The 27115-nt window shown below is 43.1% G+C and overlaps 1 protein-coding gene across 1 annotated transcript in view; it reads right to left on the bottom strand.

Moving 5' to 3' along the window:
* ADGRV1 (adhesion G protein-coupled receptor V1) overlaps window positions 1–27115 on the bottom strand; it is a 438752-nt gene that overhangs the window by 29845 nt on the left and 381792 nt on the right. The gene's annotated exons all lie outside the window — the stretch shown is intronic.

The following is a 27115-nucleotide window of genomic DNA, read 5'->3' as shown; positions in this document are numbered from 1 at the left end:
TTTCTCTCAGTCAGACCAATCATCTGCCCTCCATGCTCTGCCTGAAAAGTTGGGCCAGTATGGGGAGCTGAGCAACATCAACCTGGGAGGTGCTCATGTTAACTAGAGCAAGAAACACTGCCCTGATTATGAGTGTGCTCCTTTCTCTGGTCACATATTTCAGATGTGAGGGAGAAGAATAGACTGTTGAAGCAGAGCAGAATGGCCCAAGCATGTAATTGGGGGGCTGACTCGATGTAAAAGAATCTGCCAAGAGAGCTGGAGTAAAGTCCCAAATGTGAGCCACCCCTCTTCTGGGCAGAAATGTTGGTAGGTCTACAGATGTTAAATTAATGTTAAACAAAATAACATTAAGGTTACAAGACCCAAATGCCCCGGGTAAGGTGGTTCCCATTCCTACACAGAAAATTACTTTCCTTGTGCCTTACTTTTCCTTGTGCCAGGGCTGGAGCCAGGGGTGAAAGTAACTTAAAGGACTTATTGGTAACCTGGACTCCTGAGCAGGGGGTGGGGCCTCAACCAGAAAGGGTGGGGTCTCAACAGGAAGAGGTGGGGCTTTTAAATCCCTGGGCCCTTTAAATCGCTACCCAAACCCTGGGGCTCCCAGCGGCCGCTGCTACCACAGAGCTCCAGCAGCGGGGCTCTGGCGGTGATTTAAAGGGCCTGTGGCTCCAGCCGCCGCTATCACAGCGGAGCCTCGGACCCTTTAAATCACCAGCCTGGGGAAGTTGCCCCCTGCCAGTACAGTGGGCTGTGTACCGACTCTTGCCAGTACGCCGGCCCGGCTTACTTTCACCTCCACTGAATGCAAAGACTTCCAGTGCTAGCCTGCAGTGCTAATTTCTCTGAGAGGATCCACTGGGGGAGTGGGTCCCTGCTCCAGACTGTAGCTTAAAGCCCCAATTTAGCCTTATATATAAATAAGTATAACAAAGCTGCTGAACTCGCTCATCTAGCCTTCTCTCTGAACCTGAGCCTCTCTCTTTAGGTATCTGATTCTGCCCTGCTATATTTTTACTTCACTAGTGAACGAATTTGCCATTTTGGAAAGTACATCAAAAGCAAAAAAGCTGGCTTTTACATGAGGGGCTTAGCCAACTTTTCTTGAGCTGGTTTCATATTTCTCTGGAGTGTCTTAGAACTAATGTGCATTTTCTAGGTAACAAGCCTCAGCACATATTAGTTGGCAACATTCTGAGGAGTGTCTATCCTTAATATTTCCTATCAACACAATCACTAAATATCAGGAAAATCATCAGATAAGGCAACATTAACATCATGAGCAACTTCCACTTTACACCAAACATCATAATGCCCAAACATACTCGGACACCTCAGATCCACAATCAACTATCCTTAAATTCAAACGTAGAACCAACCAAAGTGCATGTATTTAGTTGCTTGTAATTCCACTTACAGTCTTAACTCAGTCTTTAGATACAGTACAGTATCTTCCACTTAGTTATAATTTTAGTGGCAAAGATTATAATATGTTCTTTCTCCATCAAGAGTAGAATTAAGGATGTACAGTATATTTGGTGAAGAGACAGAGCAATTGGATATGTGGAGTGTAGGTCACATCTTTATTACCTGGCGTCAGAAATGAACTAAATCTTTTCAAAAACAGAGCAAATGGTTCCCTCAGTTTGGAAAAGAATTTAGCGGAGAACTGGCAGAGACAGTGACAATGCTTCTGAACTTTCCTGGATGCAAGTGGAATAGAAGAGAAATCAGAGAAGGTGAAATCTGTCCAACTACTGTATGTGACAGGCACAAAGACATTACAGAGCTAAGACATGTCTACATGAGACAGTCACATTAATGTAACTTAACGTGTTACTTTTTAAACCAATAAAAAGAGCTGTGGGGTCATTCTTATTTTGGTTTAAACCAGCCTTATTTCAGTTTAGTTTAAATCAAATCATAATCTACTTAAATTAAACTCAAATAAGAGTGTCTACACAGGGCTGTGCACCCATTTAACGAAATCAGTTTAAAGTCACACTTTAAGGTAAAACTGGTTCAACATCTGTATGCAGGCAAAGCCCAACAATAAAAATCCACTGTGAGGCTGAGGGGGACTGCAAACTGTTAGATAGACTCATTCAAAAATGCCTACAAGATTCCTGCAAGAATGTCACCTGGGAAAGGCAATTTCTGTTTTAAAGCAAAAGGTCACCTAGTAGGTAAGATCATTGACCATTATGTTACATAGATTTGTAACAAAGATGGCACATAAAAATGCTGGATTTTTTTTGCCATCTATCAGTTGATATGCTTACCTTAGCATTTTCATTATTCTTTACACTTATTATATGGTGTACTTAAGGTAAGTAGCCAGGGTATGTAATTTATTTTGATTACACTTTATGTTAAAGGTTCCATTTATAAATAGCTTATAAAGGGTTAATAAATTATTAAAAGGTATTACTCAAGCATGTTACAGATACGAGTAGTGTGTATTTTAGGTGGTTGTAAGCACATAAGTAGTGTTATAGATTATTGAAAGCAATAATTATAAACAACCTGCTGGATTCTAACAATCTATAATTGAGTAACCATTTATTAAAACATCTACTAGTCATTTATTAAGTCTTAATACACTTTTGATAAATGAAACCTTAATATAAAATGTGACCCCATTTTTAAAGATGGTCACTGACAATGACACATTTCTAATGGCATACCAAAAACTGCAATCAAGCCTTGCTTTGAAAGCTGTCCTGAAATGTCTTTGTAGAAAATTTAATGCATTTTGTATATATGTGAAACACTAAACTTCAGGTACCACTTTTACATAAAGGATAGGTTTTCATACCTCTCTGGAAGGCAACTAAAGTGCCGGATTTAATTTGGCTCCTTAAGGAAATGGGCCAGATAGGCAGTGGAACCAGCCTAATTCCATTGTGCAAGGAAGGCAGGGTACAGAGAACCTGCAAAGGGATGTTCACTGTGGTGATTCTTTATATGCTGCAAAGGAGAGATGTTGGGGCAGCATGAGTCATGGCTGGGAGTTCAGATCTGTGAATGCACTGATTGAACCGCTGCTGCCACAGAAGGGGTGCAGCCAGGGCCGGCTCCAGGGTTTTGGCCGTCCCAAGCAGCCAAACAAAAAAACCCAACCCAAACCAAAAAAAGCCGCGATCGCGATCTGCAGCGGCAATTCGGCGGGAGGTCCTTCGCTCCGAGCAGGAGTGAGGGACTGTCCGCCGAACAGCTGGATGTGCCGCCCCTCTCCAAAGTGGCCGCCTCAAGCACCTGCTTGGTAAGCTGGTGCCTGGAGCCGGCCCCGGGTGCAGCAACTGCTGAGGCTGCTGCTGCGGTAGTGGCTACTATGGAAAGGCTCTATTACAATAGCATGGGAAGAAGCATTCTGTCTCAAATGCCCACACCCGATCCCCACAATTCCCTGCCCTACCACCCCAAACAAAGTCTATGACCTTGGGCCTAATGCACAAAACAGGAATTTTTTTTCTTTAGAATTAAAAATGATTCATTTTTTGATGGGTTCTCAAGGTACTTTTTCACATAGTTACAGAGATACAGCAGACAGTACATCTAAATATGTATATGTGAGCAAATCCAATAAAAGCCTTTTAAAGTGCACTAAATGATTGAATCTGCACTTCAGAGAGGTGTAGAAATAACGTTCTATAGCACAGGCCACCAAGTATGGAACTGGGCCTTTTTATTTTTGCATTGTTGGTATTAGTGCTGTACAAGGGGAAATTTCATGACAAGTGAAATATCCAACCTACTTAGATGTCATTCAGGTTACATTTATACTATGAGCTAGGTGTGCTGAGAATCACACCCCGTCTTAGGCCAGGTCTACATGACCTCTTACTTCTATATAACTTACGTCACTCTGGGGTGTGAATAAGCCACTCCCCTTAGTGACTTAAGTTACACTGTACTAAGCAATGGTCTGGATAGCGTTATGTCGGTAGGAGAGATTCTCCCGCCATCGCCGATGACACAGCTACCTCATGGAGGTGGCTTTATTACGCTGACAGGAGACCTCTCTCCTGGCATAGAGCATCTTCACCAGACACACTATAGTGCAGTGCAGCTGCGCCGATGTAGAGCTTCTGGTATAGACTAGCCCATATTCACTCTAGCTTTAATTGCACTAGAGTGTTGCCACAGCACAGGCAGCGGTGAATGGCAGCACAGGCTAGCTGCCCTGAGTATGTACCCACAGGGTCTAGGTGGTTTGTATTTGGGGCAGCTAGTCCATTCTGCCTCTAGCCATTGCCTGTGCTACTGTGGCTATGCTTCTATTTTGAGCTCACTGGCTCAATCCGAACTGGAGCGACATAGATGTAGCCTTAGTCTTAAACACTGCAGCCTTGTCAGGACTGCTAAGAGATGTATTTTCTACCTTGGGGTAACTAACATGCATTGAGCTGTCCCAAGGTAAAAATACAGTGAAGACCAGGCACTTTAGTTTTACTGAGAGGTAAAATCACTGAGGTCAGCCCCTGGAGGGGCATAGGGCTGTTTACCTCATGTAAAACCAAAGCGTCTGGTCTTCACTGTGGTTTTTATCTCAGGATAGCTTCTGCGTGTTAGTTACCTGAAGGTTAAAAAAATGCATCTTTTTTAGCAGTCAAGACAAGATCTGTGTTACTTCTTGGAAGGCAACACTGTGGCAGGGCAGTTCAGCAACTGCAGATTTGCCTGGCAAAGAACTAAGCCAAGCACATTAGAAAAGTGACTTAACAGAATGTGTTAATGCTGTTTGCCAAGGGACAGGATTCCCGAAGGCAATCAAGAAAGAGCTGTTTCAAGGAAGAGGAGCCTCTTTATTTAGATTTTGGAAATCACTGGTCCCACAACACAATAACATTCCTCTGTTAAAGGACATTAATGAACTATCTATTCTCTCTTTGGCTTTCATTATGAGAAGCCAATCCATTTTGGTGTGTGGTGGCAGTGCATGTTAATGGATTAGGCAGTGTGATTTAGCAGACTGAACACAGGACTGAGATAGAGCAGCTACTGAATTCTCATCCCAGATCTCTGTGCGCTGCATGGCCCTGTTCAAGTCACTTACCCTCTCTGTTTCTCAATCTGCCCATTTGTAAAATGGAAATGATAGTACTCACTGTATCTACCTCAAAGGGGTACTTCTGAAGATTAACCAGTTCATGTTTATTCACCCTCTGGAGGTAAATTGCTATATAGGGATTTATATTGTTTATTTACAAGTCACATTGAATCATAGAAATGTAGGGATGGAAGGAACCATAAGAAGTCATCTAGTGAGTCCATCCCCCTACATTGTGAGAACTTGGGTGAGTCATTTAATCTTTCTGTGTCTCGGCCCCCATTTGTAAAATGGACATAATAGGCTGCTGGTGTGCTGAGACCACTGACTAACATACCGGCTGGCGTTGCCTGATTGTTTCCTTTTCTGCCTATCTGTAGCCATAAGCTCTTTGGGGCAGGGACCATCTGTTTATTCTGTGCCTGTGTGGCGCCTAGCACAATGGGGTCTTGTCTGTGACTAGTGCTCCTACGCGCTATAGCAATACCGATAATATATAATAAATAATTCCCTCCCCCCCACGGATATTTGTGAAGATAAATACATTAAAGATTGCAAAATGCTCAGACATTGCAGTGATGTGGCATGATCAGTATCAGTGCAAGAACATTTCTTATAGATTTCAGTGATGTTCCTGTGCAAAAAGAACTGGATTGGACCCTCTGTTAACCAAACATGAAGCATTTCCCATTATTAAGGGTGTGTATGAAATGGTTAAACACCTAATACAAACGCTAATACTTTCATTATTAATTTTAAATACCCCCCCCCACACACACACTATTTTTAACATTACACTGCAGTACTATGGACTTAAACATTGCAATATTATGCTAATACATGAGAATCCAAAAGTGAAGCTGACAGCTATTTAAAATTAGTATAAACAAATATTCCATTGGTAAATTTAGTCCAAACCAACCATTTTCCAAACTGAGTGAAATGTAAACATAAACAAACAGCATAAATGATGATGATAAGAAAACTAGAAATTCATTGTTTAATTAGTAACATGACTAAGGAAGAGCTGATGACTTTATGAACAGCATTAGACTTTTGAACACAGCTAGTCATTAATCCTCCAAAAGTGTTCTGCACTACACTCATTATTAATATAACTTACAAATTAAAAAAGGGTATTAATATTTTTATGGGTGATGATATAGTTTCAATTAGTAAGAGTATGGTAGTTCTTATAAATTATTGTGATATACATTAATGTCCCAGGATCACTTTGCCTCTCTCAGTATCACATTTATTGCATAATTATATTCACTTGTTCACTTTCCACGAAGATCAATGTACCCACTTTTCCCTAGATTCCACAAAATGAAAAATAATTAAGTCACTAGGAATGTACAGATATAGGTACCAGCATGCATGAAGCCATGGACTGGCCTTTTATTAGAGCTGGACGAAAAAACGGTTACTCACCTTCTCGTAACTGTTGTTCTTCGAGATGTGTTGTTCATGTCCATGCCAAGCAGGTGTGTGCGCGCTGTGTGCACGCCAGCCAGAAGATTTTACTATAGCAGCATCTGGAGGGTCGGCTTCGGCCCCCTGGAGTGGCGCCTTCATGGCGCTGTATAAAGGGGCCAGCCGACCCTCCACCCCCTCAGTTCCTTCTTGCCGATACTCCGACAGAGGGGTAGGAGGGTGGGGGTATTGGAATGGACATGAACAACACATCTCGAAGAACAACAGTTACGAGAAGGTGCGTAACCGTTTTTTCTTCTTCGAGTGATTGTTCATGTCCATTCCAAGCAGGTGACTCACATGCCTGAATCTAGGCAGTGGGGTCAGAGGTTACTGCAGACTGGAAGACTGCGCGGCCAAAGGCAGCATCATCTCTTGCCTGGTGTGTGATGGCGTAGTGCGCCGTAAAGGTGTGGATTGAGGACCAGGTGGCTGCTCTAGAAAATTTCCTGCGTCGGGACCTGGGCCAGGAACGCAGCGGAAGAGGCCTGCGCTCTTGTGGAGTGGGCTGTGATAGGCGGGGCTGGTATATTGGCCCGACTGTAGCACTCCTGGATGCAGGTTCTGATCCAAGCCAAAATTCGCTGTGACGTGACCAGGAGCCGTTTTATCCTGTTGGCCACAGCAACGAAAAGTTGGGTTGACTTCCTGAAGGACCTTGTCCTTTCGATATAGAAAGCGAGAGCCCTGTGAACGTCAAGGGAATGCAGCCTACGCTCCCTCGCAGAGGAGTGTGGTTTCGGATAAAAGACCGGGAGAAAAATGGCTTGACCCATGTGAAATCATGCAGAAATGCTGGGTGCGGCCTGAGTTGGACCTTGTCCTTGTGGAAGACGGTGTACGGGGGTTCAGATGTTAGAGCTCTGAGTTCTGACACCCTCCGGGCTGATGTGATAGCCACCAAGAACACGACCTTATATGAAAGATATAACAGCGAGCACGAAGCCAGCGGCTCGAAGGGGGGCCCTGTGAGGACGGACAGGACCAAATTGAGGTCCCAAGCTGGGACAGGTTGACGGATGTGTGGGAACAGTCTGTCAAGGCCCTTAAGGAACCGCATAACGAGTGGGTTCGCAAACACTGAGATACCCCCCTCTCCCGGGTGGAATGCCGACATTGCAGCAAGGTGTACTCGAACCGTCGAGAGGGTCAGTCCCAGGTGTCTCAGATGCAGCAAATAGTCCAATATGAGGAGGACCGGGGTGAGCGAGAGAGCCTGGCCCCATTATGTGGCCCAGAGAGAGAAGCGCTTCCACTTGGCCAAGTACGTGGTCCTTGTAGAGGGCTTCCTGCTACCCAGAAGGACCTGTCTGACCTGATGAGAGCATTGCAACTCCACCAGGTTTAGCCATGGAGCATCCAGGCTATAAGGTGGAGTGACTCCAGGTTCGGGTGAAGCAGGCGACCGCAATCCTGTGTGATCAAGTCTGGGAGTAGGGGCAACCTGAGTGGCACCCGCATAGACATGTGCAGGAGAGACGTGTACCAGTGCTGGCGCGGCCACGCTGGCGCGATCAGGATGACCCGAGCGTGATCTCTGCGGGCATTGAGAATTACTCTGTGAATCATGGGAATCGGGGGAAAGGCGTAAAATAGCCCGTCTGTCAAAGAGAGGAGAAAGGCATCTGTTAGGGACCCCGGACTGCGTCCCCTGAGGGAGCAGAATTGGTGACACTTCCTGTTCTCGGTGGAGGCAAACAGGTCCACCTGGGGATGACACCAAAGCCGGAAAATTGAGAGAACTATATCCCAGCGGATGGACCACTCGTGACCCTGGAACGAGCGGCTGAGTGCGTCCGCGAGCCTGTTTTGTGCCCCCGGGAGGTAGGATGCTGTCAGATGAATTACGTTCTGTACGCAAAAGTCCCATAATGCAGGGTTTCCCGGCAAAGGGGAGAGGAGCGAGCACCACCCTGTTTGTTGATATAGAACATCGTTGGAGTATTGTCCGTGAGGACAGAAATGCATCTGCCTGCCAGCTGGGATTTGAAGGCTATGCATGCGAGGCGCACAGCTCGTAATTCCCTGACATTGATGTGGAGCGAAAGATCCTCTCATGACCAAAGGCCTTGGGTTCTGAGGTCACCCAGATGTGTATCCCATCCCCGATCCGATGCGTCCGTTACCGGGGAGAGGGAGGGCTTGGGGTCGAGGAAAGGAACTCCTGCGCAGACCACCCCCGGGTCGAGCCACCATTGAAGGGAGTCCAACACCTGCCGAGGTAACATCACCACCGATTCTAGGGAGTCCATGACTGGCCGATAAACCCGTGCCAACCAAGACTGGAGTGGGAGTCTGAGTCTGGCGTGTCTCACCACATAGGTACATGCTGCCATGTGCCCTAGTAATTTGAGGCAGCTTCTTGCTGTGGTGGTGGGGTAACGTTGGAGGCAGAGGATAATGTTGGATATAATCAGGAATCTGGCGTCTGGGAGATATGCTCTGGCATATGTCGAGTCCAGAACCGCTCCCATGAATTTGATTTTTTGGGTTGGAGATAGTGTGGACTTGGCCTCATTGAGTAAGAGGCCGAGCTCGAGGAAGGTTTGCCTGGCAAAGACCACCTGAGCCTCCACTTGCACCCTGGACCTGCCCTTGATGAGCCAATCGTCCAGGTAGGGAAACACCTGGATCCCGTGCCTGCGTAGGAAGGCAGTCACGACTGCCATGCACTTCGTGAAGACCCTTGGGGCTGCTGACAGACCAAAGGACAGAACTGTAAGTTGTAGATGAGCGTTGCCCATGAGAAACCTGAGGTAACACCTGTGCCGAGGGATTATCGCAATCTGAAAGTATGCGTCCTTTAAGTCAAGGGCGGCATACCAGTCTCCTGGATCCATGGAAGGAATGATGAAGGACAGGGAGAGCATGCGGAATTTGAGCTTCTTCACAAACTTGTTGAGACCGCGCAAGTCTAGAATGGGTCTGAGGCCCCCTTTCGCTTTCAGTATTAGGAAATATCGAGATAGAAGCCCTTGCCCCGTAGCTCCTGAGGAACCTCCTCTACTGCCCCTGATGTGAGGAGAGACTGAACTTCTTGAAGTAGAAGTTGCTCGTGAGAAGGGTCCCTGAAGAGGGACGGGGAGGGGGGCTGGTGGGGCGGGAGGGAGGAAAACTGGATAGAATATCCCTCCTTTACCGTGCGAAGCACCCAAGTGTCGGACATGATCCGGGCCCACGCACGATAGAAGGGGGACAGACGTGACGAAAAGGTAAGGCTGGTAGGATTCGGAGTTCTGACCGGTAGGTCGTCCTCGACCGGGCCATCAAAATGGTGGTCTAGGCCCTTGTGTAGGCCTTGGTTGGGTAGAAGACTGGCCGAAGGGCTGCTGTTGTTGCCTCCTCCTGCCCGTCCTTGACCTTCTGCGCAAGGCATCCCCTCGATTTTGAGGTTGGTATGGCCAAGGGGCCTGCGGTGGCCTAAACTGTCTACGCTGAGTGACAGGGGTGTGGAGGCCTAGTGAACGGAGAGTGGTCAGTGAGTCCTTTAGGCTATGAAGCCTCTTATCGGTTTTCTCCGAGAAGAGCGTGGGCCCTTCGAAAGGGATGTCCTGGACCGTTTGTTGGACCTCGTGAGGGAGGCCGGACACTTGAAGCCAGGCTCCACGCCTCATGACCAGACAAGTCGCCAACGTGCGTGAAGCTGAATCGGCCACATCCAGGGCTGCCTGTAGGGAAGCCCGGGTAATCAATCTTCCCTCCTCAACCAGGGCTGAAAACTCCATTTGCGACTCTTGCGGAAGGAGGTCCATGAACCTAGACAAAGCCGAGCATGTGTTGTGTCCATACCAGCTCACTATGGCTTGCTGATTGGCAATGCGCAACTGCAGGCCCCCCGTTGAATAAACTTTGCGCCCAAACAGGTCCAACTTTTTGGCCTCTCTATTTTTAGGCGTAACCCCCTGAAAACCCTGGCGTTCCCTCTGGTTGGCGGCATCCACTACTAGGGAGTCTGGGGGAGGGTGTGTATAAAGATGTTCATAGCCCTTGGTTGGAACGAAATATCGCCTCTCAGTCCTTTTGGCCATAGGGGCCAGTGAGGCAGGGGTTTGCCACAAGGTGCGGGCTGTGTCCGTAATGGTCTTTATGAGAGGTAGGGCTACCCTGGATGGTAAGAGTAAGCAGTTGTTGGAGGATCCTATTGTCCTCCAGGGCCGGTGCCGCTGAAGTTCCCGCTACTGCCTCTTCCGGATATGAGGAGGAAGAGATCCCTTGAAGAGGGCCTTCATCTAGCCCCTCTCCCTCTATGAGGGCCTGCGGCACACGGTACTCAGGCTGCGCGGCCAGTGCAGACTCGGGATGCGGCACCGCGGCCGGTACCGGGGTCGACACCGAGTGACGAGGCGTGCTAGGTGGTGTCTGCGGTGTTGGAAGGAAGGTCCCCGTCGGTGCCGTTGTCTGGCTAGGCGGTGCCGTGTCCCTTTGTGGCACACTCCTGTTAGACGGCAGTGCCTGTGGTGACATTAGCGGCGGTACCACGGACGTCGAAGAGACAGATGCGGCTCATGAGCGGGGTCCGTACGCCTGACCCACTGACTGGTGGTAGGCCCACGGCGCCCAGAACGGCCACTGGGGGGGTGGTTGCCACTGCTGCTGCTGCCACTGTGGTGGGTATGGCTGGGCACTCGTACGCGAGGACGATCGCCTACTTCTTGATCTATTAGAGCGGTACGAGTCCATCTCCGAGTCCGAAGTTTCCGAGTAGGAGAACATAGGAGGCGCGGTACCCACTGTCGCCGTAGAGGGTGCTGTCTGCACCATTGCCGCAAGAGAAGCGCGGCGCGGGGAGCGCGGTGAGAGCAATGCTGGTTTACCCCTAGATTGATAATGGGGCCGAGCAGTAGCCGGAGGTTCTCTGCATCAGTGCGGTGACGCCGGCACCGGGAGGTTCAAGAGGTCTCAGGTGGCCTCGAACGCCTCCAGCGTCGATGGGAGGCGCACTTCCTCCATCATGTCCAGGGATCTAGGCTTTTCCAGACTCGACCGTACCCTCTCCGGGGCGGGAGTCAACGGGATGGCCGGATGGGTCTGTGGCACGAATTGTCCTGTAGTAAATTTGGACGGCGCAGGCCCTTTAGAGTCCCAGTGTGGAGAACGATCCCTCACCAGCCTGTTCTTTTTAACCGGCACTGGCGATGGGGAATGGTGTCTCATAGAGGACGGTTTCTTGTGCGCTGACTCTCTCCGGTGCCGGGGTTTGATGGCCTTGGCCTCACGACTCATCTCCGGCGCTGGAGCACTGCGCACCGAGGATGAAGTGCTTGGTGCCGTCTCAGTAGGCCCGGGATCTGATTGCGGCTGCAGGGCCGCCTCCATTAGGAGGACTTTAAGTCTCTGCTCTCTATCTTTGAGAGTCCTGGGGCGAAAAACCCTGCAGATACTGCACCTGTCTTTTTGGTGGCTCTCGCCTAGGCACCTCAAGCATGAAACATTTCATTTCAGGTTGTGTTTTATGCTTTTTTGTGTGTTTTGGGGTTAAATATAGCTATCAAAACAAAATGCTTTCAGTTTTCATAATTTGTTTTTCTCCATTGTTATTCAGTCAAAACTATTTGCAAATCATTTGATCTGAATTTGCCAAAAAAAAAAAAAAAAAGGTGCCCAAAAGTCTCGGTGAGGGATTCTGAAAAGTCACATAATTATGAGCAGTCACATAACATTGCTATTGTTAATGACATAGGCCCTTTACCCTGCCATCTTATCCATGAAAATGGGTCCCTGTACCCTCCTTATTGACTTCAATTGGGACTTTTTACAGGCTTACATGTCCACTGCCATGGATCACGCGGCAGGATCAGAGCTGGAGCCGTACTGCATAGTTTATTTTGTTAAATGTTATTGTCTAACAGGATTTGGATAGTTAAATAAGTTTAATGAAAATATTAAAGTAGTACTAGAAGTCAGTAGGATCCAAAGAAAGAACCTTTACTTTCCTCCCATCTTTTCAAGTCTGCTAGGAATGGAAAAAAGGTCTTGTAAGAGCTTCTGGCTCCACATCATTCACTAGAAGCTCCAACTTACTAAAATGCCTAACTTTCTGTTCCCTGCTGAAACGCTAAGACCCCAATCCTGCAGGGTGTCGATGGCCTCTTGGGAACAACTAAACTATCTAACAGAAATTGAGGGTGGCTCAGCAACTTGCAAGATCAGTCCCATCATTTCCAGCTTGCCTTCCTGATTTTTTTTGAAACACAGTTACAATATTAGGAAGTCTCTCCTTCAACTACATGCACTCAAATATATTGCATATCTTATTTATTTATACATGCATGCATACATGTACACATGCAACAAAGAGGATACCCCAGTCGAAACTAAGTCATTTTCCTCATCCTCCTTCCTGAAGACATATAAAGAACAAAGAAAAAAATGTCAAGGTGGTTACCATGCTAACAATTTATGATCTAATATGTCTCTGTCACTAAAACTTTCCATGACTCTGTTGTAACAGCAAAGCACTCCTGAAGATTTAAACCAATAATAAGCCAATGGTACAAGCTGATGTGGTGCTTTTTTAAATCCAATTGACCTTTGTCAAGGCAAAAGAGGAATACTTGACATTTTGCTCAAAATAAAGAAAACATAATTTAGCAATTTTCATCCAGTTGTGGTTAGCTCCAGCTTCACAATTGCTCAGCTCTTTCCAGACACAAATGATTTGCAGCCTCGCATGTGTTGGAAAGACAGTTTTCTGAGAGACTTTTTATTAAGTGCTTCTATTCAGATCTCAAGTTTAATGGCTGACATTTTCTTCTTTGGGGGAAAAAATATTCCTTAAAAATGTCAACATGAATAGCCAACATTAGTGGCGTTAGACATTAAAGAACTGATTTTCAAACAAAAGAGCTATGTATGTTATATACCAAAATTCACTCACAATGCTATGTCTAATTGGTGCCCACTAAGGGCTCGATCCTAGGATCATTGAGGGCAATAGCAATGTTCCCAATTACTTTAATGATGCAAGAACAGGGTCTAAGTGAGCATTTCTGCACATGAACATTTAGGCTACAGAGCTATCTACTCATTTATGCATGTAAATACTGAATTTGAGAGTGCAATTTTGGTAAAGCATTAATTGTGCACCTAACTTTGAAAATCAGGCCCTAATCTCTCCTGCCCCTCACTCTATATCCTACCTGTTTGCACTGGAAAACTAAACTCTTTGTAACTGAACAGGTTGTATTGAATTAGTTTAAGATGAAGCAATTCAGCACATCCTCACTTATGCTAAAGTGGATAACGATTCTTGCAAGTTTGCCCCACATCCACACTAGCACTATTCTAAACAGCATCATTTGCAACCTCTGTGGGTACATATCCCATAGTTCCCAGCACATCTTTCAGGAACAGTATATTCTGGAAGATTTTGAAAGACCTCCGGTGCATTGTGGGATGGTAGTGGGAGGACCAATATTCATGCTGTCACAAAATCAGGTCAGATTGAATCAGTTTTGACTGGTTCTTAACCCTGCTGAATATGTAGTCTATTCCAAATGGTTCTTGGAGCTCTTTCCAGTGTGCTTGCGAAATGTTTTACAAGAGTTTAACCTGTTAAACTAGTTCTTAGGACGGCAGATTTTCCCAGTGTGAGCAAGGCCTACATGTCCTATTTGTCTTTTGTTATATAAGTGAGGCACTCACTGTCAAGTTTCTGATAATTTAAATTAAAAATAAAATTTATCAGCTATTTCCCCAGTTTAGTGCCTGATATTGATACTGTTGCTTCCAATTCCTTTGTGCCTGTATTGTTTCTAACTCATGATTTTATCATAAGTTTTGCAATATTTGGTGTTTTTCTTAAAGCCCCATTTCCTAGATTTTGATTACATGAGAATCTGCTTTTTTTTTTTATTATTAAATAAGTTTCTAGTCCTCATGGTTGCAAAAAGCCTGAAAATATAAATTCTAAAGGATCCAACCCCAATTTTTTTTTAAAATCTCATGATTTTTAAGCCAGCCTCATTATTTCTGATTCATGAGTCTTTGAATGCTTGACAATATTTATCTCCTAAGACAGTGGCTTTATAAAATTTACCCAGGAATTTTTAAATTGGAATTTTAGGACAAGCCACAATCTGTTCTATGAAGTACACGTTTACTGAATTATTTCAGTCAGGGTGACTTAGGGTAGTTATCTGATCACCTGGGCTGTTAGTGTTTGTGGAAGTCATAATGCCTCCATGGTCCTATGGAGCTTACTGTACAGTGCTCAGTGATAGAGCTTGTCATCCTCTCACTCTGTACATACCTATTTCTTCAACCAAATTATGGTTTGATCTCTAGGTTAGAGAAGGGTCCCTTTATAGCCATTCCCATCTAATGCACCCATGCACACCCTGGCATAATTTAGGTCTTAGATCCTCTCAACATCCTGGTGAAATATGTATTATGTAAGTTCTATAGGTGAGAAATTGAGGCACAGAGCGGTCAAATGATTAAGTTCACACAGCAAGTCGGTGACACAGCTGGGGAAAAAAATTGAACACATGATCCCAAGTCATTTGAAGTGCAAATGTTCCCTTCCAATGTAATGACACACACTTTTGTTGTTGTTAACATACTGTACGATACTTATTATTGCTACTACTTCTCCAAAGCGATAGGGAATCCCCGTGCTCTTTTGCACCCCTCACTTTAAGGCATCCTAATGATGTATTACTGTACAATGCGTCAAGAGGACTTAAAGGTAGATGCTCAAGGCTGAAAAGCTTAAAATATAATTTAACAATTGGATTTTTAAAAAATGTATATTCCTTTTATTATTCACCCATTTGCTGAATTTTTATAAGCACGTATCTCTTGAAATACTCAAAAGGTCTGGGTCTGTTTCCAACATTAAAAGAGAAAAGCAGAAAAGGACAGACATCATGGTATGTATGCACTTGTGAATTTAATATGGTGAAGATACCTAGTACCTTGGGCTCATTGTTGTATATGAGTGAACAAATTGGATTTTTTCCTCCAATGTTGCAGCCTTTGTTTTTTGGAAGGAAGTGATTTATTTTTAGGATCAGGAGGAGGATTGTAAAGTGTAAGTTAAGTTTTAGACTTGTCAGCTAGGATTCAGTCCCTATAAATACACATTCCTGTGTCAATTTTTTGGCAGGTGAATTATCTTTCACTAGTCTGTCTGTTTTTACCTGTGATGCTTTCTGCAGCAGGGTTTCATATATGTAACACATCTGACATCAAGTGTTCCTGTTTGGGTTGCCTCTTTTTCGAATGAAATGGTTGTTTGATTTATATCATTGTGTAGCAGTCAACAAAAAAGACTGGTATGAGTGATAACAAAAAGTAATAAATCAAAATGTACTAAATGGGACCTTTAACCACTGAAGATTCCACTATTTATTCCAAAATAGTGATGCACTGGAGCAGGAAAGAGCAAGTCACAATGGGAGCTTTGCATGTACAATGTATTTAAAAAGTTAATACGCTCAACACTCCTCTCCTCATGTTCGACAAAAAATAAATGGGTAATGGTATGTGCTGCAAGATTACTGTCTATAAAGGGTCTGTTCCTGTGAATGAATGAGATATTGCACAGTGATTCTCAAGAAAATAGAACAAAACCTTTCTGAAGATAAACACGTGCATTTTATTGAATGCAACAGTCTATTAAATCTCAATAGTTAAATAAATGAATTTTCTAACTACTCAGTTATAGCTTAGAGGGCTCATATCTTTGTCAAAGACAAATATACTTGCCTGATGTCATGTCACATTTTCAATTTAAGAAGTTGCAAGGTTGATTGACAGACTGAGTCTGTCTCACTTCTTTATTTTTCCTCTCTCCATAAGTGCATAATGGACATAAGCAAGCCAATAGAAGCTTTTGACTGGGTAGAACTTAGTTCTTAGCCTGACATTTTGTCTTTAGTTGAAAGTTAAAAAAAAAAAAAAAACAGAGCATTTTAGTATTTCTTCCCCCACCCCAAGTGTTCAGAACTACAGTGTGTATTATTTTATGCATTTTCTTTATCATACAATCAGCCGCAATGGTTTCGCTCATAGATACAAGCCATTCCCTTCTGACTCAGGCTCCAATATAAAATTTCTAAATCACTAAGACTACCATAGAAAAAGGCATAATCCTCCATGAACTTATCTAGTTCTTTTTTTAAAACCCAGTTATACGTTTGGCCATCACAACAACCCATTGTAATGAGTTCCACAGGTAAAGGAACTTGTGTGAAAAAGTACTTCCTCCTATTTGCATTAAACCTGCCGCCTATTAATTCATTGGATGTCCCTGGTTTATGTACTGTGTAGAAAAGTATATAATACTTTCTATTCACTTTTTCTACATCATTCATAATTGTATAGACTTCTATCATATCCTCTCCTAGTCATCTCTTTTCTAAGAGGGACAGCCCTTATCTTTTTCGTGTCTTCTCATATGGAAGCCACCCTTGATCATCTTTGATGCCCTTCTCTGAATACTGCATAACATATCTGTTTTGAGACTGGGTAATCAGAACTAGATGCAGTATTCAAAGTGTTCAAGGGCACACCATGGATTAATATGGAGGCATTATGATACTTCTCTTATTTTCTATGCCTTTCCCAATAGTTCATTACATTCTGTTATCCTTTTTGACCGCTGTTGCACATTGAACTGAAGTTTTCAGAGAACCATCCATGTTGACAAGATATTTTTCTTGAGTGGTAATAGCTAATTTAGAATCCATCATTGTATATGCCTAGAGATTATTTTTTCCAAGATGCATTACTTTGCACTTATCAACACTGAATTTCATCTGCCGTTTTGTCGCCCAGTCACTCAGTTTTGTGACTCTTTGCAGTCAGCTTTGGGCTTAACTATCTTGAACAATCTTGTATCATCTGCAGACTTTGCCACTTCACTGTTCATTCCCTTTTCCAGGTCATTAATTAATATGTTGAACAGCACAGGTCCCAGTACAGATCCTTGGGGAATCCCACTGTTTACCTCTCTCCATTGTGAAAATTGACCATTTATTCCCATCCTTTGTTTCCTATCTTTCAACCAGTTACTGATCCATGAGAGGACCTTCCCTCTTACCGCATGACAACTTAGTTTGCTTAAAAGCCTTTGCTGAGGGACCTTGTCAAAGCCCTTCTGAAAATCCAACTACACTATATCGACTGGATCACCCTTATCCATATGGCTGCTGACAAGTCTCAAAAAATTCTAATAGACTGGTGAGGCATAACTTCCCTTTACAAAAGCCATGTTGACTCTTCCCCAACAAATCACATTTATCTATGTGTCTGATAAATCTGTTCTTTATTAAAGTTTCTAATTTGCCCAGTACTGAAGTTAGGGTCACCAGCCTGTAACTGCCAGGATCACCTCTGGAGTCCTTTTTAAAAATCGGTGTTACATTAGCTACTCTGCAATCATTGAGTGCAGAAGCTTGTTTTAGCGATACATTACAAACTATAGTTAGTAATTCCGCAATTTCATATATGAGTTCCTTCAGAACTCTTGGGTAACTATTGTTAGTTTTCCAGTAGGGGATGGTATAGTATGATAGCATGCTTATGTACAGGGTAATGTCTAAAAATGTGGAGCTCTCTCCTTTCAGGAAGTACTTGATAGGAGAAGACAGCATATGTGATGGAAGGAATAAAACCTGAACGTTTCACCAAACTATCTTTTCATGATTCAACATTGAACATGGTGTTAGTAGTGGGACAGTTGGTCACTTTCTACTCAAGTGGTTCCCCATCCTTGAACATACTGGTTAAACTTTTCACATGCACACACTATTGAAAGACATTTCTTTTGAATTTGGATGCATCTTTGTTCCATTAGTGCTTGTGACCTTAATGCAAAAGCATAACTGTCCCTTTGATAGAAGTGAGGACCCATGCCCTGTCTCACTAGCACCTTTCTTTGTCCACATAGTAGTATTTCAGGATTGAATAGTTGGTCAGAAGCTCCTTGATGGTTGTATCGTGCTGAAGTAAATATGTCCATACTGCATCCTTGTTCAGTAGTTACCTCAGGGGTTCATGCACATCTGAGAGGCTTAGAAGTAATTTTGTCAGATAGCTTACAAATCCTATTAGTCTATGAATTGATTTAATATCTTTAGATGTGAATACCTTCTGCACTGCTTTTAACTTTCTGGTATCAGACCACAGCCCTTAGGAGGTCAGCAAGGATCCCATTATTATTATTTGTATTACCACAGTGCCTAGGGACATAGACCAGAATCTCATTGTGTTAGCCACTGTACAAACAGAACAAAAAGACTGTCCCTATGCAGTAAAACACAATTTCATTTTGTTTTAATTCAATTTTAGATTTACTTATCTGGCTCTTTCAAGCAGACGGATAAGGTTGTGGTCATGATCTGTCCCAGCTTCTGTCATACATGCATACATTACAATGTCATCAGCTATGATGCTAATCCCTATGACTCCTGTCAGTACCTCTTGCTGGTGGCATTGACATTCTTCCACTGCAAGTTTAACTCCAAATGGCAGTCTCAACTATCTGTATCTACCTGATGGTTTCCAAAATGTAGTATGGCAGCTGCTTATCAGTAACACTTGCCAATATCTGCCTTTGCAATCAAGTGCTGAGTATATTTTTGCTTTTGTCATGGCAGGTAATATTTCTCCAGTTGCAGGGATTTGGTTGTGAGATTTTTCTAGAGCTTTGTTTAAACTGCGTTGGTCTATGTAAATGAATAACTTGCCTGGCTTCTCAATGGCTACCCAACTTGTGGGCTCTGTCACTTTCACAATGATACCTTCTTTCTACATTTGCTATATTGCTTCCATTACTTTTTTCCTTTAGTATAATGGGCACTGTGCAAAGCCCAGTGGCTAAATCATTTTATCTATTTTTTGGTGAAATGTTCTGGAAGACACCCCAGCCCTTCAAAAATATCCTGGTAACTTTTAGCAGCTTTGCTGCCGAAACGCCACAGTGCGTTATCTGCTCTGGATATATTTACTGTTTTGCTTCTATGCCTATTGTGTACAACATTTGTCCTGGGTTTAATGTCACTGGATTCATGTATTCACTTGTTTTACCTGAGAGCAGTGGGTTTTTGATGTGGACACAGTGGCAAAATGAGGACAGACACATGCATGGAATTAAGCAGCAGGTCACAACTTATATTAAACTTTAACATAGGGAAGAGGCACTACCTGCCCATCACCCAAACTCTCCTACATCTCCTTACCACATAACCCATAATGTGGAGCAGGCTCTCCTCAGCCTACCCACCAGGACTCAGCTCTCTTTGAGGGATAACACCACCCTCCTGTGAAGGGGACTGAGGGTGCAGCTTGGAGGGGACCTTTTCTGTGAGGGTCTCAAGGTCTGACCTCACCCCGCAAAGGCCAGAAGGTCTCACCCTATCCCATGAGCCCAAGGCCCATCAGCAAAATCCCAGATCTTTTACCTCTGGGAACTGTTCATTTTATTCAGTTAGATACTAAGGGCATTCCTACTTAACCCACTGTGGCTTCAAGGTGCTGCAAGGAAGGCAAAAAACTCCCTGGTCCCCTGAGAGAAAAAATTCCTGACTGACCCACTAAATGGGCGATTGGCTAGACCCACAGCATGTTAGGCTGGGTTCCCAATCCTAGTTCAGGTGGTGGTGGTGGGGCTGCTGGAACAGAGCCGAAAGAGCTCTACATGGCCCCCATGTCAGGTTAAATCCTGGGAGCTGGGGAATGCTGGCCAGCCAGCATCCCTACCCCTCACTGTGAAAGACTCCCAGGGGCAGGAGCTACCTATTGTCCTTTGATGAGTGTCTCTTCTGGTGCTGCTAGAACTGTTCCCCTTTTACCACTGGCCTCATCAAGTTCTCCCGCCTGTTAATGCAGGCAGGTGGCATTTTTCTGATAGTACTACCTGAAATTTTAGGCGGTATACTTTTCCTTGGTATTCTGCTTGTAACTTACATTGTCTTAGTGGTACAATGCCCTCTGTTTTCAGGTATATTTCAAGTGACTACATGAACCCAATGACACTGTATAATTTTAGTTTGACTTTGCTTGGTTGGAACTTCACTTACTTCTCTTGCATAATGCTGAGGAAATCTTTGTAGCCTAGCAGTCACTGATACCTTACTGTCTATTTGGCATTTGACTTCCTGTTTGCTTGTGTGCTGCTTCCTTGTCTTTGTATCTGGTGCTAGACTAGTCTGAGCTTTAAAAAAACATTTATTTGGGGGGTTAGGAGAGGCATTAAGTCACATATTGAAAACTCTCATTTTCTAATCATTCCTTGCTTCCTCAATATGGTGCTTTCTCTCCCCCCAGCCCCCGCCCCTTTGCTTTTCTTGTCTGCAAGCTTTGGAATAATGATTTCTCTTGGTACAATTATTGCATATGACTGCATGCACAGGGCATTTTCCATTATCATGTTTTTTCTCCACAGTATTCACAGGTCTTCCTTTGTGTTTTGTTTGTCTCTTCCACTTCATGCATTTGCCTTTGCAAAATTTTCGTATATTTTTTTCTTATATTTTCATATTTTCCTTGTGCTGCTTAGTGAATTATTTTTTGTGTATGCTCCACTTATACTCTGCATTTGGACATGAGCTTGCTCACTGGCTTTGCACATGTGTTTAGCTCTTGGTAGAGCTAGGAGTGGGTGCTCTGAGCATTCTCATTTGAGTTCTTGCATCTTTGTCCCTATTACTAATTTAACATGAATTACTTCATCTTTTATTATTTGATAATCGCATGATTTTGCACAATTTGGCAATAAACTGATTTCTCCAGGTTTTTCACTACACTTGTTGAAAAGACACCTTTTGCATATGACATTTTTTCTGGGTGGAAAGCTTGAACACTGAACTGGCAGAACCACTTAATCTGCAGTCTGTCTTCAGAGAAAACACCCATCACGGCTTAATATGTTCAAGTTGCCACACGACATTAGCTACAATGCTCACAAAAACAATGGGATAGTTCCCCAATCTTGACTTGATTTACCATACACAGACCCAATCCGTTGACTATAGTAGGAGTGGTATTGGGCCCAAAATGTTACAAGTAGACTGGTCTGGAATTTTCTGATGAAATGTATTTTCACTGAAATCTAAACTGTTTGCAGGAAAGGGTCAGTTTTGACAAATCCAATTCACACTACTGATTCATGTTGGTAACAAAAACCTAAATTAAAGAAAAGGCAACAGGATTCCTGAAAAATAAAAACCTGCTACAATAAATATTTGTTATGGTAAAGGACAGTTTCATTTAAGGAGACCCTTTATAAATAGTCCTGCTTCTTTCTTGCTCTGCAATCACTCAAGATATTGAAGGGTCCCTACCTTACAAGCAAACTGGGTGAGCAAGAAGCAACATTTTGTTTATTTTGTTTATTACAGTGAGATCTATCACTCTGAGGAAGCTAAAATTTACTGGCACTGGAGTGAATATTTATATCTATCCTAAAGTAGGATTAACCAGCTGTACCAGAAATATTAGCCAGGTGCCAACCTTAATTGAGCCCCATTTTTTAAGATTGGTTGCAGGATGCAGCCTGCCTGCTAGGTCCTATGCACCACCTCTGTGAAACTCACTCTCATGACTCATATAAAGCACTCTGTGGCATACCAAGGCCAGAATATACCTGAGCTCATGAGGTAGGTCTACACTGCAATTAAAAAGGCTGGCCTATCAGCTGACTCGGGCTAAGAGGCTGTTTAATTGCAGTGTAGATGTTGCGGCTCTGGCTGCAGCCTGAGCTCTGGGACCTTCCCACCTTGCAAGATCCAAGAGCCCGAATGTCTACACTGCAATTAAACAGCCCTTTAGCCGAAGCCTGAGTCAGCCGGCATGGGCCAGCCCTGGGTTTTTAACTGCAGTGTAGACATACCCCTGGAGTCCACCAGAGCCATCTGAATCCCTTAGCAGATTTTAAATGTGGCATGGGTGACAAAGGGTTTTCAAAGACTAGCTGGAAGGAAGGTGCCAATGGCAAATTCATGGAGAAAGGAGGAAGTCAGGGTCTGAGAAGTTGCACAGATAAAACAATGCACCTATTGGGAAGACATGAGGAGTTAGTCTCTAAATACATTAAGGACCTGATCCAAAGCCCATTGTAATAAATAAAAAGATTTCTACTGACTTCACTGAGCTTTGTATCAAACCCTATAACAGCACATACAAATATTAAAAGAACTAATTATTTATTCAAACAATCCCATTAATCATTTGAAAAATACAAGAATCATTTATATTACTGTAACTGTGCAGGACAGCCTGTGTGATCCCAATTCTTTCATTCAGTGACAAGCAATTTAAATACCAGCTTAATTTCCCCTTCCTGACCCTGATGAGCATATTGTGAATATTCTTCTTAGCCAATCAAATGCATAAAGAAAAGGCAAGTGTTCATTGCTGTGTTTTGCAACCAAAGAGAACAAGCAGCCAAGGCCTTTCACACGAGAATACAGGGATGTTTCTGTGTCACAGATGCCGCTCTAGTAACAATCAAGAACATACAGCCAAGGAACTCAAAACATCAGATATTGTAAATATGCTCTTATCCATTCCTCTTTAGCTTTTCATTTTTTTGGTTTCCCCCATTACATCAGCATGCAGGATGAGTAAAAGGATTAAATAAACCTTTTACAATTTTATTCTGGCCTTCATGCACAGAACTAATTTAGCTATATTCTGGGTTGTTGTTTATTCACTGACCATATAAATCAGCAATTGTCCCCACAAACACGACTTTGCATGTTTATTCCAGCCAAAGGAGTAGCCTTTCTTTCCACTGTACATGAATAGTTCATACTGTATACTCATCTCCAATGGAATCATGACATTTCATATTACTGTCAGTTGCTGCAAAGGGAGAGCAAAGGAAGTGCATGGAAACAATTTGTCCTGTATAGCTGGTTATTTGTACCAAGTGTATTTCCCAAGAGCTGTTTATCATCAGAACAAATCAGCCAAGTTGGATAATATACAATACCTTACCAAACACCTACACTGAGGCCTTTTTGGAAGCCAAACAGGAAGAATTTTACAGAATAACTTATTTGTATGAGTGTTTCTAAATTTGCTGTTATGTTCTGTTTTTTTAACACTGTTTTGTTATGCACTCTGTATCTCTTCAACAACACAGAAGAAGGCCCTGTTTCTTCAGAGCCTTTGCATGCTTTTTTTCCTGTTGGGAAAAGGCTCTAAAAGAACAGTGAGTTTCTGTTTTAAGCTGAAATTAGGTATAATGTATAATAACAATGTGGCACAAATAAATGATAAAGCAACTTTTTATTTTAGAAATGCCTAACCTAAGTTTTAATTGGTCAATTCACAGAGCAGTTGAATACAAAGAATTTATGGGAATGACTTGAAATGGCAAAAACTGGAAGGTAGCAAGTTCCTCTTGGATTTGTTCTGAAATAATGTGGTCCACTAAGTGCCATTTCATTTTTTTGACTCCTTGCTCTGAAATGGTGGGGCTGAGATAAAAGTTTCAAAAGATGCAGGTGAACCGTGGGCTCAGGGAGGCTAGCACCCGGCCTGCCCCAGAGTCCACCCCCCCCGACCTCCAGGCCCCTTCTGCTCCCCCCGAGTTCTGGAGCGCTGGTCCGCTGGCTGGGCTGTGCAACCCCTCCCCCCCCCAGGTCCCGGAGTGTTGGGCGGACAGCACGCCCCACCCCGCAGCCTTGGAACGCTGGGAGGGTAGTGCAGCCCACCCCCTCCCACCCCAGAGCACTGGGCAGCATGAGCACTGGCTCCAATCGCCCACAGTCCCTGGCTGCAGACCGGCCCCCATTATCCCTAGCCCCAGCCCAGGGCCCTGGCCATGGGGGATGAGCCGCAGTCTGCGCCGGCAGGAAGCAGGAGGGGTCTGGGGGTGGAGCATGGGCAGGGCCTCGCAGGGCTATTTGGGGAGGCTTAGACTCCCCCGGCCTTTGATACCTGCCGTCCATGACTGTTCATATCATGCATAAGCTCTGTGTTGTGGAATCTGCAGGCCAGAGGGAACTTTCTGACCGCCTCCATCTGGAGGCTAGGCCTCCCAGTTCATAATTAGTGAGATGTGTCAATGTTTTATAAAACAGTAGCTGTTTACAAGAAAGGCTTGAATTATTGTGAATAATATTTGTTATGAATTTAGCCTTTTTTTCTTATTCACAAATAGTTTGTGAATAGATTCTCTGTTATTAACCTGATCATCATTCACAATTATTTGATAGCAGCATACACACACAAATTTCAGCCTATGGGTTGTTTACAAACTGTTCTTTTTGGCCATTCACTGTTCATTATTCATGCTCTGTGACTGGTCACCTAAGTCACAAGACATTTCTCCTTCCTGAATAGATCACTGAAACTTTTTAAATAGAAGAGTAGGAGAATAAATAGGAGAATAAAATAGAAAACAATGTATCATGATTACAAATCAAAAACATTTAAAACAAATCTCCATTAAATAAAAACAATAAACCTATTAAAGGGGAAGAAGAGCTTTTATAGTTCTAACTCCTCTCCCAATGCGGCCACCATTAGAAAATGTTTCTTCTGGTTTTGCTTTTAATATTTGAAAGCTTTATATTTTAAAAGCCCTGTCTAAAGACTAACAGCAAAAAGTGTCATTCTGTTTTATTATATGTTTAAAATCTCCATCAAAGCATAAAACATGCTTTTAAAAACATGACATACGAAATTATTAAGCTCTTCAAGAGGCTCAAAGGAAATTTTTTATTTACTGTGCAGCTCCTCCAGGGCTACATGTTTTTATTTACTTTATCAAGCCAGAAAAACATTGTTTATTTACATTTGAAATTTTAGAGTTACTTTCAATCTAGAGAAAAAATGGATTTTACACTTGAGTTAGAGAGCTCCTCCAGGTCTAGAATCGAGGAAAACATAAAAATAATAAAAATTTGTAGAGCACTATCTTTCCTGCATAGCTTTTTGTGTGCTATAGGAGGTTGATATTTCTATACTTTAAACAGAAATGTTGTGGAGCATGTATCTACTGTCTAGCTATTGTAGTGCAGTCTGCAGGCTACAAGCAGCCCACAGTGGTTCTCCTGTAACTGTCCTTCAAACTTTCAGGCCAAATGTGAATCCCCTCTATTAGTGCATGAGATATAATTACCACTGCAGCACTAATTGTAGTTCTGCAGCAAACAAGGGGGCAAGTTGTTGGACCAGAAGTCTCTTGGATAATAGTAGGGACATTATCATGTGATGGGTTTTTTTCTCATGGTTCTTGTACTTTTGTTCCTCCCAGAGCTTCCCAACTGATTAATGGGGGATGTTTTGGTAAGAATCCAGTTGCGGGAGTGAGAGTTCTTTGATTGTACTCTGTGTTTCATAGAAGACAGTAACATTTAGAGGAGGAATTTGGAAAAACAGGGAATTAGGAGATTCAGGGGAAAGGTTTATCTGACTGTTACCTTCTCGGCATGTGTTGCTCTGTTGTTTTGACATCCAAATGTTGGTGAGGGAGCAGGTGGTATGGTTTAAACACCATGTCAGGGAGTGAAAGTTCCCTCTCCACACTAATATCTGTGGATGTTTGGTGTAGTGATTGGTTGTGATGGGAGAGGGTAGTTTAGTCAACTGTTTTGTGCAGATCAGCATTTAGAAGGGGTGAGGGAAGTTTGGCATCTCTAGGGGTCAGATCTAAAGTTGCAGTATATGACTGGTGGTGTATGGGAATTGTAATGGTAAGGCATGTGCCTATGGGTGAAGGAATAGAGAGTATGTACTATTAGGTAGTTTAACTTCTCTTCTTGTTTTTGCGGGTTTGCATGAAGTACGGTGTGTGTATGTGTAGCAATGAGGACAGGACTGCCAAGTTAAAAATCTCAGCCACAGCCAAAATTCAAAGATTTTAGAATTTATGAACAGAAAACAAATAGAAAAGACAGAGAAAATTCAAAGGGAATAAAAACTAACATTTTCTGAAATTTCACATTGTTTGACCATCTACCGTGAGAAAACACAGTGATTTATGCCCAATTTTAAGGTCTTTTTAGAACACAATCCTAACTATGGAGTCACTAGCGGGTGCTTCTGTAATGTTGTTTACTATTTAAACAATTCTTGAGTCTTTAATGGCTTAGTCATGCTTTTGTATCCACCTTTTCCACATGGTTTCAAGATTTTATTGCAGCTACAATGTAACAAGTCCCGTAAGGATCTTGTAGGCTTCATGTGGGTAGATTTCTGGTATTGCTTGTATGCTTTTCAATATTTTGTGTCATGTATTGTAGTTTTTATATGAGTGAGTGTCTTGATCTTTGAAAAATTAATGACAAAAATATATTTCCCCTCCTTTAAAAGTTTCAAAAAAACTCTTCAATAACATATTTTAGGTTACGTAAAGCAGATTAATTTAGAGTATTTTCTGGCAGTCATATAGAAGCGTCAATGTTTTGAACATGAATGACCTTTTCTCAAAGATGCTTACAGAGTAATCATGTCCACCTTTGTGAAATATCCACATGCAGTGAAGTGAGTGTGTTTCACTAGCCATACATGGACACTTCTATGCTGATGCAAGTGAAACTTACTGGCACGACATCATTCTTTGGGATCTCTATAATGAGTTTAGTGTCTTGCTTAAGGAAAGGTCCATTTTTGAAAAGAATATGG

Source organism: Trachemys scripta, chromosome 6 (genome assembly GCF_013100865.1).
Source record: "Trachemys scripta elegans isolate TJP31775 chromosome 6, CAS_Tse_1.0, whole genome shotgun sequence".
Taxonomy (NCBI): Eukaryota; Metazoa; Chordata; order Testudines; family Emydidae; genus Trachemys; species Trachemys scripta.
This window is presented reverse-complemented; position numbering and strand designations above follow the sequence as displayed.